The sequence below is a fragment of the Haematobia irritans genome, chromosome 4 (assembly GCF_050003625.1).
Source record: "Haematobia irritans isolate KBUSLIRL chromosome 4, ASM5000362v1, whole genome shotgun sequence".
In the NCBI taxonomy this organism is placed as follows: domain Eukaryota; kingdom Metazoa; phylum Arthropoda; class Insecta; order Diptera; family Muscidae; genus Haematobia; species Haematobia irritans.
The window spans coordinates 46,619,440-46,635,659 of record NC_134400.1 but is presented as its reverse complement, the minus strand read 5'-3'; the positions used below and the strand labels follow the sequence as shown (position 1 = coordinate 46,635,659).

Below are 16,220 nucleotides of genomic sequence, written 5' to 3'. Positions count from 1 at the left end.
TGTAACATTTTTAAATTATTCTATTGTAAGTTGTAATAAAATGAGTAAATATTTTACAGAAAATAGTTAAAGGAAAACTCAAATAGGGAAGAAAGTACTAAACTCATAGATGAAAATGTATCGTTTGTAGGTTGCCATTTAGAGCATGAAGAAGAAGCATAAAAACCATAATACCATATTGGTTTTAGTAGTAAAATATTTTATTTAATTGAGTTGGACGAAATTTGTAACATTTTTAAATTATTTTATTGTAAATTGTAATAAAATGAGTAAATATTTTACAGAAAATAGTTAAAGAAAAACTCAAATAGGGAAGAAAGTACTAAACTCACAGGTGAAAATGTATCGTTTGTAGGTTGCCATTAAGAGCATGAAGAAGAAGCATAAAAACCATAATACCACATTGGTTTTAGTCAGAAAATATTTTATTTAATTGAGTTGGACGATATTTATAACATTTTTAAATTATTTTATTGTAAATTTAAATCAAAAGAGTAAATACTTTACAAAAAACAGTTAAAGAAATACTCAAATAGTGGAAAAAGCACTAAACTGATAGTTGAAAATGTATCGTTTGTAGGTTGCCATTACCCTGCCAACATTCCCTGCCAGCATTTCAATGTTCCATTTCATCCTCATCGCTACCACAGACTCGTAAGTGACACTGCAACAATCGCCAACAGTGATAGTATTTTGCCATCACTATTCGCATGAAAGTATTTTGCCATCACTATTGTTACAAGAGCCATTTTATATTTTGTGAAACACCAAGCGCAACTGGCTTATTATAATTTATTTCAACGAAAACGAAAATAAAGTGCTGAAAACATAGTTATTACGGTTAAAATTGTGAAAAGTAAATTGGTGAACAATTTTTGACTTTCCAAATGGAATAAAGTGATAGTTTTTCAAATATTTTTCCAGACACGCTGCCTCCATTGGGAATATAAGTACTGGCTGATAGACGCTACAACATTTAACTTACAACTTGTAACTCAACATCAATCTCTTATTAATGCATAAAAATGTGTTAAATGTGATGTGATAGTCGTATAAATGTTATATTTATGAGAATTTATAAATGTTTCATAAAATTAATAAACATCTAAACAATCGTGTTTTACTTGACCACAATGATTCTTTTACAACTATCTTAAAATGCACTTTGTCTGATTGTTTGAAGGGGCTCTTATTGGCGTCCTTCTAAATGTATCCAGAAGGGCTCCTAATAATTGCACTCATGCGATACTTTTTTGTAGTAACTTGGCGTGGTACAACTTCTCAATAGTGACGGCGCTTTTCCGAGGAGTTTTGGATATCGTATACGACTGTTTTCGACGTAGTGGGGATTCTCAGAAGCGCCCCCAAATTCAAAAAATGTTGGCAGGGTTATGTCTGTTTTCTTTTAGCACTGGATGCAACATTTGTATGAGCTATCCAGAACACCGTTGCACTGGTGTTCTATCCAGAACATCTCATCAGTGCAAGTCGCGCCGACGTTGCCAGATTGTATTTTTATAAAGTGACGCTTCTTCGATTCACAATAGTACTTTATTGTGACAAATTTATCGAAAAACAAGAAATTCAAAGTGGTACAGTGTCATAAATAATCGCAGCAGTGTTGCATATTTTTGGAGATGTCCTGGATAAACGAGTACTCTGTTTTCTTTTAGTCCTTCACGGTTTAGTGTATCCAGTGCTAAAAGAAAACAGCCCTATTGTTTTTAATTTGTCGACACACCTGAGAATCCCCACCACGTCGAAAACAGTCGTATACACCCAATAAACACAAACGTTTGAAAAATGCTAAATTTCAACAATTTTTCAAACATTTTTTCAAAGGATTAGGGTAATATTCAAGTTGAGAAAATCGCGTTCTCAACAAAAAACAGACATTACCCTCAACAGTGAAATTCAACACATTAGCAATAATATCTCAAGTGTTATCCTCAAACTGAAATGCATCGCTACTCAATAATTTGTCAAACAATTTTCGATGCGAGTCAAATTCAAAATTAACATCGTTGCAAATACTTTTCAACCTAAATTTGTATGAATGATATACCCACTTCAAATTGAAAGTCAAAGCCAAAATTCTATGAATTTTGTATAATTTATTCATTTTCATTAAAATAAAATATATAATACACTACATAATACACTACAATACCAATTGATAAATAATAATCTTATTAAACATATCAACAAATAAGAACAAAAAAAAAAAAAACAACAAAACTTTAAATATCTTAAACATTATTACCCTGCCAGCATTTCAAGGTTCCATTTCACCCTCATCGCTACCACAGACTCGTAAATGTCACCACAACCATCGCGAACTGTGATGGGGGAAGCATATCAAAAAGTACAAAATGTACATGAAAGTATTTTGCCATCACTACTGTTAGAAGAGCCATTTTATTTTTTGTGAAAAGCCAAGCGCAACCAGCTTGTTATATTTTATTTAAATAAAAACGAAAATAAAGTTCTGAAAACATAGATATTACGCTTAAAATTGTGAAAGGTATATGGTGAACAATTTTCGACTTTCCAAATAGAATAAAGTGATCGTTTTTCAAATATTTTTCCAGGCACGCTGTCTCCATCGAAAATAAACAAACTGGCTGATAGACGCTGCAATATGTAACTTGCTACTTAAAACTCAACATCATTCTTTTATTAATGCAAAAAATTATGTTAAATGTGATGACATAAACCGAAAAATGTTATATTTATAAGAAATTATAAATGTTTAATCAAATCAATAAACATCTACACAATCGTGTTTTACTTGACCACAATGATTCTTCTACAATTACCTTAAAATTCACTTTTTCTGATAGTTTGCAGGGGTTCTTATTGGAGTCCTTCGAAATTGATCTAAATAGGCACCTAATAATTGCACTGATGAGAAATTTTTTCGTAGTAACTTGGCGTGGTACAACTTCTCAATAGTGACGGCGCTTCTCCGACGAGTTTTTGATGTCGCATATGATTGTTTTCGACGTAGTGGGGATTCTCAGAAGCGCCCCCAAATTCAAAAAATGTTGGCAGGGTAGTAAACACTTTTGCAATGATAATTCGATTTCCTTCCTTTTGGTGTCATAAAACAGCATTAAAATTTATTAACATGCGGGCAATTTGAAATTAGGAACGTACTGGACCGCGTGTTAGAATTGATTTCCAGCAGAAGGAATTCACAAAATATCCATTTTAAACTGATAATAGCATATGAATTAAACTGACGATGTGATGCACATTTTCATCCAGAAGTTGTTGATTTCAACAATTTGTTGTTTTTAACAATTTGAATTGGTTGCACTTGTAATGTTTGTGGAAACTTTTTCTTGTCGATAAGCCACTCATTTTTCATTGGTCAGCTTCTTAATATTTGCAAGAATGTAGCATCCAAAGATGTTAGTTTGCTGCAAAGAGATTTAAATTTAGTGACTTCTCTAAAGTGTTGATTTAATTTTTCATATTGACGTACCTTATTATAAACTATTTGAAGCAGTTCCAGTTAATTGTCCACCATTTTTCATCGGTCAGCTTTTTAATGTTTTCAAGAACGTAGAATCCATAATTTTAGTTTTCTGCAAACAGATATACATTTAGTGACTTCCTTAAAGTTTTATTTCATTTTTTATTTTCACTTACCTATTTTTATAAACTATTTGGTTATTTGTCTAAAATTATCAATTTTTTTATTTCTTGCAATTGACCACGAACTTCGTTGCACAAATAAGTATTGAAAACCACATGGTTTTTTCGTTGCATTTTAGGGTAGTGTTTTGTCAAAGTTTTTCATATTATCTTCAACACCTTTTCAAAGATTTCGTCAACATTTTGGCAAATTGGAAGTAATTCGCAAACAATTTGAAGATGAGCTATTTCAAGTCAAGTTGAATTTATGTTGAAAATTATATTTACCCTCAAACTGAAAAGTTGTTGCATTTGAAAAACGCTCATCCTGTGTTTATTGGGCAATATCCAAAACTTGTCACAGAATTGCCGTCACTATTGAGAAGTTGTACCACGCCATGTTACTACAAAAAAGTATCGCATGAGTGCAATTATTAGGTGCCTTTATAGGTAAATTTAGAACGACGCCAATTCACACTATTAGAAAAAATTCATTTTAATATAAGGTGGGTACTAGATCTGCAAAAATTAAAATGTTCTTGTTGCAAATGTTTTTATAACTTGATGGGGAATGATCCAATGCAAAAATTGAAGATGTTTAATTTCGGTGAAATGAATTATTAAAAAAAGTAACCGTGAAAAAATTGTAAATTTAGCGCGATAACGCCAACTTAATACTGGCCTATAGTTGTAAAAGAATCATTGTGGTCAAGTAAAATACAATTGTTTAGATGTGTACACTTCCGAGATTAGTTTTTGATGGAATGGACTGTATGTTTTAATAATCTCCTAGAACCGTAAATCAGTATGTAAAAAAGAGTAAAGAAAAAGAGGCAGTTTCAGTATAAAAGTCACAAATTCATGACAAAACACAAGTAATCAAAATTCATTGGGCAGACATGATTGTTTAGAACAATGAAATTGATTTAGAAAAGAACAAATAATTTATAGTTTAATAGAATTGAGTGAAAGCTTTCTCTGGACAATAGGGAAAGCCATTAGGGTTGCCACACTTTCATTAATAAATTCATAGTATCTTAACTATTTTCAACCAATAGTTCAATTTAAGGGTGAGTACTATGTTCGGTTTTTCACCAAAACACCAAATTAAAAGTACAAATATATTTATGACGACGATTATATTTTGATCGAGTCTTGCCAAATAATGGATGGAAAAGATCCAAGGAATTAATTGCAAATAATTTTATATTTCTAAATTGGTTAATAAAAAAAGTAACTGTGAAAACAAGCTGGTTTTCAGCTTGAAAACTGAACATAGTACCTTAAGGTGGGTATTAAGTTCGAGTTTAGCCGCTAAAATCGTCATTTTTTCACGATTACTTTTCTTTAATCCATTTTAAGGAATACAAACGTTGTGAAAATTTGCTTTGGGATATTCCCCATCAAGTTATAATGAAATCTGCGACGAATATGTATAATTTTATGACATTTTTTACCCATTTAGTTTTCACTTTAGTGAAAATTAGCGGCTAAACTCGAACTTAATACTCACCTTAAAAAGCAAAAGTAAGTATAAGCGGTTGGATCAAGCAATAATAATTCCCTCTTTAAAATGCCCATCTCCAAGCTGGACCTGCTTGCAGACCAAAAGTGAATATGAACCAAATTTATAACAGATACTACACCGACAATATTTTTTTCTGATTCTTCACGAAATTAATTGTTCCAAATATTTCTAATTGAAATTTCTTCAATCACGCAAATGATAGAATCAACCACAGATTTTTATGATAATTATTATTTATTTACATCAACAAGAATATGAGAAATAAAAAAATTAATTGAATAAAATATTACTGGATTTCCTCACTTTCAATTAATGTTTTAAGTTGTTCAATTAAAAATTTAATTGATTTTGGTCCCAAAACTCAATATTTGTTTTAATCAAGACAATCATTTATTTGTTTTATTATTGTTTATTTATTAATAATTATTTTCCCTTCGGTCGAAATAATTATCTTGTAATTTTACAATTATAAATGAATTTCCGATTATAATTATTTAGTTTGCTGTTTCTTTAGATTTGAATAGAAATTTTTTGAACCAGTGAATAGTATTATTATTAATTTTTTTTATTGGAAATGCTTGTTTTTATATAATTACAATTAAGGGGGATAAATCTTAATTGAATTAATATTTTAATTTGATTAAAAAGTTAATTGTATCAGTTAAATTTTTTAACTGATTGCGTTTTCAATCAACGTTTTAATTGGAAATATTTTGGTGATGTTTTTTTTTTATACACAGAAAAAGTTCTTATTCAATCACGAAATGAATTGACCCAATTAAATTTTTATATGAAATTACTTCAAAAATTAATTGATTTCATGATTCCATTAAAAGAGGATTCAATTAATAATTTAATTGATATTGATTGCAAAACTCGATTAATCTCTTTATGTATGTACTTTTCTTAGTTTGATTAAAAATTGATTGTTTCAAATACATTTTTAAGTAAATATTGAAAACTTTTCCATAATTTCAAAATTGTCAATCAGTTTTTAATTCATTTTATTTTTCTTTTAATAAATAAATGTAATTAATTGGACATATATTGGCGGTATTTTTTTCTGTGCGTGTAACGTTTCTTCAGTAGATATTGGGTTACTTTTGATAGAAACATTTCTGTGTATGTCTCTAGTGAAGGTAATAAAGGGTGATTTGTTAAGAGCTTGATAACTTTAAAAAAAAAAAAAAACGCATAAAATTTGCAAAATCTCATCGGTTCTTTATTTGAAACGTTAGATTGGTCCATGACATTTACTTTTTGAAGATAATTTCATTTAAATGTTGACCGCGGCTGCGTCTTAGGTGGTCCATTCGGAAAGTCCAATTTTGGGCAACTTTTTCGAGCATTTCGGCCGGAATAGCCCGAATTTCTTCGGAAATGTTGTCTTCCAAAGCTGGAATAGTTGCTGGCTTATTTCTGTAGACTTTAGACTTGACGTAGCCCCACAAAAAATAGTCTAAAGGCGTCAAATCGCATGATCTTGGTGGCCAACTTACCGGTCCATTTCTTGAGATGAATTGTTCTCCGAAGTTTTCCCTCAAAATGGCCATAGAATCGCGAGCTGTGTGGCATGTAGCGCCATCTTGTTGAAACCACATGTCAACCAAGTTCAGTTCTTCCATTTTTGGCAACAAAAAGTTTGTTAGCATCGAACGATAGCGATCGCCATTCACCGTAACGTTGCGTCCAACAGCATCTTTGAAAAAATACGGTCCAATGATTCCACCAGCGTACAAACCACACCAAACAGTGCATTTTTCGGGATGCATGGGCAGTTCTTGAACGGCTTCTGGTTGCTCTTCACTCCAAATGCGGCAATTTTGCTTATTTACGTAGCCATTCAACCAGAAATGAGCCTCATCGCTGAACAAAATTTGTCGATAAAAAAGCGGATTTTCTGCCAACTTTTCTAGGGCCCATTCACTGAAAATTCGACGTTGTGGCAGATCGTAAGTCTATTCATGATGAAATGTCAAAGCATACTGAGCATCTTTCTCTTTGACACCATGTCTGAAATCCCACGTGATCTGTCAAATACTAATGCATGAAAATCCTAACCTCAAAAGAATCACCCTTTATTTCCTCCACCAGAGACATACCATACCATGGGCAACGAGAGTCAAGAATAAATGTTAGCCTCCTCAGGAACTGAATTCTGTGTACGTTCCTGGCACATACTTTTGGCTGAGCGGAACTTTCGACCATATACATGGGCTCTATTTTTTGTTATCATTTTCAATCATGAAACAGTTTTTTTAGTTGTAATTATCGCGTGTTCTGTGGAACATTAGAAAAGCAAACAATAACGTCCACATAAAACCTGTACACTGGTAGAAAAAAGGCGCTACGTGGCCATTACCGTTTGTGTTAAATTCATTACCGTTTTGGTATTATTTGGTAATACTACACTGTTTATATATCAATAACTTAATGGTATAAATATTAATACCGCTTAAGTATTATTTTCAATACCATATTGGTATTTTCATAATACCGTACGGTACTTTCATGCTTTGCGTACCGCCTGCACCGTTCGGTATTGATATTGTAGTACAATAATTGTACCTTACGGGGTTGGCTAAAGCGGACCTTAGACGGTCGGATAAACACTCCGACAGAGGTTCGTCTATTTGTTGTGTGTTCGTTCAAGTTTTGCCCCTTACACTGCACGAACAAATGTGATGACAACATGAAAAAATAAGAAGAAGCATAAACAAACAATGAAGTTGTACGAAGATTTATGGGTGAAACCATTTTTTACTGAAAAACTGGAAGAAAATAATAAAAAAAATCCTGGTATATGTGTCAAAACAATGATTCCTGAAGCAATCCACATTTAATATATTACAAATTACTTGATGAATTTCAAAATACTTGTCGCCTGGTTTCCCATTGATTGGAAGTGGAATTTTTCCACGTTTTTGCCACAATACTGGTTTTGATTTATATATTTCTTTAATTTTCAACCAGAATTGGCGATCCATCATTAATTTCATTGCAGAAATGCCTGTTTTTAAAGTAAAAATAAATTTGTCTGTGATAATGTTTGTCGAACATCCCCTTACACTCAATGATTTGTACCACCCAACCAGAAAAAATCAAAGTTGTTTTGATTTTATGCCAACACGTCCCCGCGACAGCCGAACACGACCTTATACAATCGGATTTGTCGCCGCGACGTGTTGTGTCGCAGGGTTTATCCGACCGTATAAGGTGCCCTTAACTATCAATTACGTACGGTATCGATTTGAGCCCGTATGGTAATAATTTTTCTATGGGTGTAATGACATCGGTAATGTACCCAACATGAGATTTTGGTTAGCTACTTTAAACGAAAACGGGTTTTGACACTTGCATCAATTTTATTTTTAGCAATTAAATAAATACTTTAACAACAATTTATAGTCATGTCATAGCAATGTAAATAGCAAATAGATATTTTCTAGAAGTGATCAAATTACATTTAAAACCAATTTCCACAAATCCAATGGAGGTATTATTAGCAAATATGTTGCTAAATTGGATGCATGTGAAAGATGTCCTAAATAGATTTCATATTTAAATCGAAAAAATAAAAAAAAAGTCAGCTGATACCTAAAAGCTTGATAAAATAACGCTGATAGTTATTCGGTCAGGCTAAATCTTAATTACACAGAAAAACATATCACCAATATTTTTCCTAATTAAAATCAATGACAAAAATTATTAATATTAATTAATTTTTTAATTGGCATTAGTAAATGATACTATCATTTCTGTCGTTAAAGAAATTTCAATTAAAAATTAATTGGGTGAATTAGTTTCGTAATTTAAGACAACAATTATTTTTTTCTGTCTAATAATCGGTACATGTGTTATCGATCCCATAAACATGCAGCAGTATCGATTATGCCTTCCGACCAAACTTATAATGTGGCCAATATATGGGATATGTTCGACACAACCACTGTTGTCCAGATAAACTTATAGTCTGCAAGGCGCATAACAAAACAGATCCTTTCAAAGAAAAAATTCAACTATGCCATCAACGGACGCAGTAACGCATAGTACAACCAGAAAAAAGAAACCCCTTCTTTAAGTTAAAATGAACTAATTGTGAAGAAAGTTGAACTTTGTATAGCGCCAAAGAAATTTTTATTTGTTTGAACGATGTTATTTTCGTAGAAATTAGGTAGAATGCATTCCATATGTATATTAGTTAACATTTTCCTATATTTATGTACCTTTATACTGCAGAATGAAAAAAATTTAACTAAATTGAATTCATACATGGATTGATTTTATTGAACGTTTTTCGTTCATTTGGCCAAATCTTACATATTTGTGGTAAACCTTTTACTTCAAAATTAGAACTGCTTACCTTCGTTTTTGAATACAATTTATTTATATATAAGCAATTTTTTCTTCTATAAAATACATGTTTTATTAATATATTAAATATACTTATTTAAAATCAACAGCATCGACAGGCCTTAAAATATTAGTTTATTATTCCACTATTTTCAATTTCCATGTAATGTTATCAACTGTAAACCGCATATTTCTTCTTCTTGTACCTTTCACTTTTAATAAGTTGCTGCCTAACGATTTCGTCCTCCTTTTACAATTTCAATGCAATTACAAAAAATCATAAACCAATTTTTTCACAAAAGGTTAGCGTCACTGAATATTACCTGATAATTGAAGACGAATTAAGGGGTTGTTCTTCTGGTATTTTCTCACTAATTTAAAATAACAAATATTTTATATATTTTATTTGTTATTTATTATATTATTTTACTAAATTATTTTTTAGCTATCTCTCCGTTTATCATAACACCACGATTCCAACTAAACAAACAACCCACGCGCAAACATATCGATTACATCGATGACAAGTATCGATTACAGGCAGATACAAGAAATATAGGAAAATTTCCTATATTCTAACATAATAAGTGTGTTTCCTTAAGTTTTGAAAGGATTGAATACTTCTTAGTACGAATGAACTAAAATATTTTTCTATGCCAAGTGTTATTCGTATGTGTGATAAACTTTCTATAATAAAAGAGGTCAGAATTATCATTTTATAGGAAATTTTACTAAATTTTGATGGAACTTGGGTTTAGTTCGGTTTTTGTTTATTTTTACGAATGCTTTGTTATCAGTGAATACAATTTTATTTTTCAGTAGTAAATTCTTATACCCAGCGAAGAAAACAGTATTAGTAAAATGCCATGCCTTATTCTAGTTAATGAACTATTCCTAACTGCTTTTAGTTTAGGATTTGTTTTTGATGAAACAAGTTATTTATTATTTCACACAAAAATTTAACTTAATGGAAATAGAATGGTTAAATTAAATTGGTGAACATTTTGTCCTTTAGTTTCGAAGGCACCTTTTTCTGGGTGTATGTAACTCAACCATAACATTTATACGAATAAAAACACATTGAACATAATGTCTTAACAAAAGAATTGTGTTGGTTTATAAGTTGCAATTCTGCTATTTCGGCTGATGCTCCAGCGTCTATCAGTGTTTAATCGTGCCTGGAAAAATATTGGAAAAACTATCACTTTATTCCATTTGGAAAGTCGAAAATTGTTCACCAATATACCTTTCACAATTTTAAGCGTAATAACTATGTTTTCAGCACTTTATTTTCGTTTTTATTTAAATTAATTATAATAAGCTAGTTGCGCTTGGTGTTTCACAAAATATAAAATGGCTCATGGCTGAACCAGAAGGTTAAATCATGGGCCCATATGATAACAATTTTTTTATTTCCACAAAATTTTAAGATGTCAAAATCATATGTTTATGGTGGTTGCAGCTCTCCAAATGACACTGCACATAGACCTTATAATACATAGATGATCCACTATTCTCTTAAAAAAAATGTGTCAGTTCCAAAAATTAATTTTCTGACATTTCGTTTTGATTTTTTCGTAAAGAGTCCCAAACATTAATTTTCGTGCATTTGCTTTTGTGTTGTTCGTAAAGAGCAATGCTGCTCAAAATTAAAATTCGTATTTTCGCGGTTTTGGTCACAATTTTTTGTTCAAATATGAACTTTTAATATAATAATTTATTTATAAATCCTCTGGTGCATCATAAACGGTCTAATTTTGTGTAAAATTGGCAAACTACAAAAAGGAAAACGAAAGAGACTTTGAGCGTGCTCTTATTTTTCTCGTTTATTCTTAATCTTCGGAACTGTCAAACATAGTTTGACACCCACACCCAGAAAAAAGTGACCCCTTCTTTAAGTTAAAATGAACTCATTGTGAAGAAAGTTGAACTTCGTATAGCGCCAAAGCCATTTTTATTTGTTTGAACGATGTGATTTTCGTAGAAATTAGGAATAATGTATTCCATATATTAGTTAACATTTTCCTATATTTATGTACCACTATACTACAGAATGAAAAAAATTAACTAATTTGAATTCATATATGGAATGATTTTATTGAAATTTTTTCATTCATTTGGACAAATCTTACACATTTGTGGTAAAAGTTTTACTTCATAATTAGAACTGCTTACCTTCGTTTTTAAATACAATTTTATTTATTTCTATAAGCAACTTTATCTTCAATAAAGACATGTTTTATTAATATATTGAATACATTTATTAAGAATCAACAGCATCGAATCTCTTTGAAATATTAGTTTATTATTCCACTATTTCCAATTTCCGTGTGATATTTTCAACTGTAAAACGCACTTTTTCTTCTTCTTGTACTTTTCACTTTTAATAAGTTGCTGCCTAACGATTTTGTCCTCCTTTTACAATTTCAATACCTACAAATATAAAATATCATAAAACATTTTTGATCCAAAAGGTTAGCGTCACTGAATATTACCTGATAATTGAAGATTCCAAAATGAAGACAAATGAAAGGGTTGTTATTCTGCTGGTGTTTTTATCCTTTATACACTATCACGAACATTGATAGATTTATTTTTAAAAACGAAAATTTTTCTCACTAATTTAAAATAACAAATATTTTATATATTTTATTTGTTATTTATTATATTATTTTACCATATTATTTTTTAACAATCTCTCCGTATACCAAAATAACGCGATTCCAACTAGAAAAAAACAACCGACGCGCAAACATATCGATTACACCCACGCGCAAACACATCGATTACGATGACAGGTATCGATTACAGGTAGACAATAGAAATTTAGGAAAATTTCCTATATTCTAACAAGTGTGTTTCCTTAAGTTTTGAAAGGATTGCATACTTCTTAGTACGAATGAACTAAAATATTTTTCTATGCCAAGTGTTGTTCGTATGTATGAAAAACTTTCTATTATAAAGGAAGTCGCAATTATCATTTTATAAGAAATTTTACTAATTTTGAGGAAACTTGGTTTTAGTTCGGTTTTTGTTTATTTTTACGAATGCTTTGTTATCGGTGAATAAAATTTTCTTTTTCAGTAGTAAATTCTTATACCCAGCGAAGAAAATAGTATGAGTAAAATTCCATGCCTTATTCTAGTTAATGAACTATTCCTAACTGCTTACAGTTTAGGATTTTTTACTGAAACGAGTAAATTTTATTATTTTTCACAAAAATTTACCTTGATGGAAATAAAATGGATAAACTATATTGATGAAAATTTTTTCCTTTAGTTTCGAAGGCACTTTTTTCTGGGTGCATGTGTATTATAAGGTCTATGACACTGCATAGCAAATGCATCTAAAACCAACTCACACATTCATAGCTGAAGAATTATTCGAAGATGGCTTTAGTATCTTGATAACATATTCCAGTCCCAAAATACCACGCACATCAGTTTTTAAACTGCTTCATGAACTGTTTTTGTTAATAGCTGGCGAAGAGCCATATGACTGACTTCCATTCTTAACTTTGGTGGGTATTATAGTTTTATTTGTCTTATATTGGCGTTCCTCGGATGATTTATCCACTTCACAATCACTCATTGGTGACGCAATTAAATTTGAAACTTCACTTTTCTCTGGATTTTAATTATTTTTTCAGAACAATTGAAAGAATAAATAATTGCCACTTTTACGAATGCCATACGATTTTTTTATCAGCTGATTTTGACTTCTTAAAATTGTAAACAACATATTGAAATTTTTGTTTTTGTACTCGTGATTCAAACTCTTTATTCAGCCATGAAATGGAGCTTGTGACAATAGTGATGGCAAAATACTTTCATGTACATTTTGTACTTTTTGATATGCTTCCCCCATCACAGTTGGCGATTGTTGTAGTGTCTATTACGAGTCTGTGGTAGCGATGAGGATGAAATGGAACTTTGAAATGCTGACAGCGTACGAATTAATAGAACCTAATCGTTTTTAAACGCTTAATTAAGCCTACATCCGAAATTTAATTTTGGTAAAATTAATAATGTATGCATTTGAACATTATTAATTTTACCGAAAATAAATTTGTGATGTAGGTAGGTAAGATTGTTTCTATCTACGAAAGTAATAAACGTTTGGCAATGCCGACAGCTACTATGTGAGCAAAATAATCACCTGTTTTGCGTTGCAATACTGTGAACGTACATTTTAATTTAAATCTGGCGATTGTTCTAACACGATAATCCAATATGAACGGTTTCAAATTGTTCCAATTACTCGTAAATATGTGAACATATAGGACTGTGCCAGAGAATGAAGCCGCCGAGTCGCGCCGCCGATTTCAGTCGACGCCGCCGCCGAATATGTCGACTCATCTCGACTCAAATTTAGCCGCCAATTAAGCAAAAATATCGATTTAAATCAGAAAATTTTTTATATAATTGTCGTATTTTTCCCAAAATTTTGAACACAACCAATCATATTTAAGCTGCTATAATAATTTAGCAAAAATTTAGCTCAGAAAATTTGAACGAAAAGTAAATTTGTTTGTAAGATAGGTTGTACAACTAATCTCATTACAATTCGATTAACTTCAAATTGATTTTATAATGGATAATTGTCCGCCGCCGAGTGAACAAATTTATATCGGCTCATCCGTCAAGCCGCCGCCGCCGGAGGCAAAAATTTAGTGTCCGCCACCGCCGACAAAAATGGGTCGGCTTCATTCTCTGGCCTGTACATTCCACTAAATGTGGCAACATTGATGGTACAGTTACCAGAAGTCATAATAAGATAATACACATCCCAATAAACACAGGACCCAATAAACACAGAATGAGCGTTTTTCAAATGCAACACCTTTTCAGTTTGAGGGTAAATATAATTTTCAACATAAATTCAACTTGACTTGAAACAGCTCATCTTCAATACATCTTCAAATTGTTTGCGAATTACAACCAATTTGGCAAAATGTTGACGAAAACTTTGAAAATGTGTTGAAGATAATTGGAGAAAACTTTGACAAAACACTACCCTGAAATGCAACGAAAAAACCACATGGTTTTCAATACTACTTTGGACAACAAAGTTCGTGGAAGAAATACAAAAATGGGGAAATTTTTTAATAATCAATTGAAATTGCTTATAATAATTGGTAAGTAAAACTAAAACACGAAATGAAAACTTCAAGGCATATTAAAGAGGTAAAGTCATGCAATCAGGTGACTAATATCGACATTCATCTTGTCAAAGGCTTTGTTTAATTAATATGCCTTGTGAAAACTTTAAGGAAGTCACTAAAATCAAATCTCTTTGCAGACAACTAAAATATTTGGATGCTGATTCTTGGACACATTAAGAGGCTGGCCGATGAAAAATGATAGTGGCTTATTGAGAAGAGAAAGTTTCCATAAATCAAAGTGCAACCAAAAAAACTTGGTATTTATTCTTTTCCATTTCAACAACTACTGGATGATAATTCGCATCACATCGATAGTTTAATTTACATCGCATCATCGGTTTAATTTGTTATTTTGTGAATTGAAATTGCTGGAAATTTATCCCAATTATCTGGTCATCAAGTTCCTGAAAATTGCCAGTATTTTAATAACAACAATTTTGTAACACCAACGTTCTTGAGGAAATCACGAAGTACGTGGTCAGTTGGAAGAAATACAAATTGGTAAGTCAAAATAAAAAGTGAAATGAAAACATAATGGAAATCACAAAACTCGATTGTTTTGCAGAAAACTAAAATCATTGGATGGTATATTCTTGGAAGATGTTGGCCGATGAAAAACCGATGAAGGGAACAACAAAGAAAAGTTTTCAGAAAACTTACAAGGTGCAACCAATTAAAACAAAGTGCAACAATTCCTATATCAAGAACTTCTGGATGAAAATGTGCATTACATCAATTTACATCCCGTCATCAGTTTGATATTTTGTGATTTCCTCTTGCTGGAATCTATTCTAACACACAAGCCAGCAAGTTCCTCGATAGTAATTATTTCAAATTGCCAGCATATTAATGACACCAACATTATGGAGGAAATGGAATTATACATGTAAAAATGTTTAAGATATTTAAAGTTGTATTCATAGTTGTATTTATTAATACGTTTAATAAGATAATTACATTTTGATTGGTATTATATTATTATTTTTATATATTATTAATGTTATTTTTAAGATTATTATATTTGTTAACGAAAAAAATAATAAAATTTACAAAATCTAGAAATTTAGTATTGACTTTAAGATAGAACTAGGATTGACTTTCATACAAATTGTGGTTTGAAAGTATTCGCAACAATGCTAATTTTTTATTTTTATCACATTGAAAACTGTTTGAGAAATTATCGAGTAGCGATGCATTTCAATTTGAGGATTACAATTGAGAAATTATTGCTATTGTGTTGAATTTTACTGTTGAGGGTAATGTCTGTTTTTTGTTGAGAACGCGATTTTCTCAACAATTTCTCAACTTGAATATTACCCTAATCCTTTGAAAAAATGTTTGAAAAATTATTGAATTTTAGTATTTTTCAAACGTTTGTGTTTATTGGGGATGAGCGTTTTTCAAATGCAACAACTTTTCAGTTTGAGGGTAAATATAATTTTCAACATAAATTCAACTTGACTTGAAATAGCTCATTTTCAATACATCTTCAAATTGTTTGCGAATTACTTCCAATTTGCCAAACTGATGACG

General features: G+C 30.9%; 2 long non-coding RNA genes across 2 annotated transcripts; both read left to right on the top strand.

The window, feature by feature from the left end:
• Positions 1-2,412: 2,412 nt before the first annotated feature.
• Positions 2,413-2,801, top strand: LOC142236676 (uncharacterized). The gene is made up of 2 exons (XR_012722150.1): positions 2,413-2,524; positions 2,592-2,801. It is a non-coding gene; the product is annotated as an uncharacterized LOC142236676 (long non-coding RNA).
• An 11,519-nt stretch (positions 2,802-14,320) lies between these two features.
• On the top strand, positions 14,321-15,587 carry LOC142234457 (uncharacterized). The gene is made up of 3 exons (XR_012721629.1): positions 14,321-14,660; positions 14,825-15,188; positions 15,253-15,587. It is a non-coding gene; the product is annotated as an uncharacterized LOC142234457 (long non-coding RNA).
• Positions 15,588-16,220: the final 633 nt, after the last annotated feature.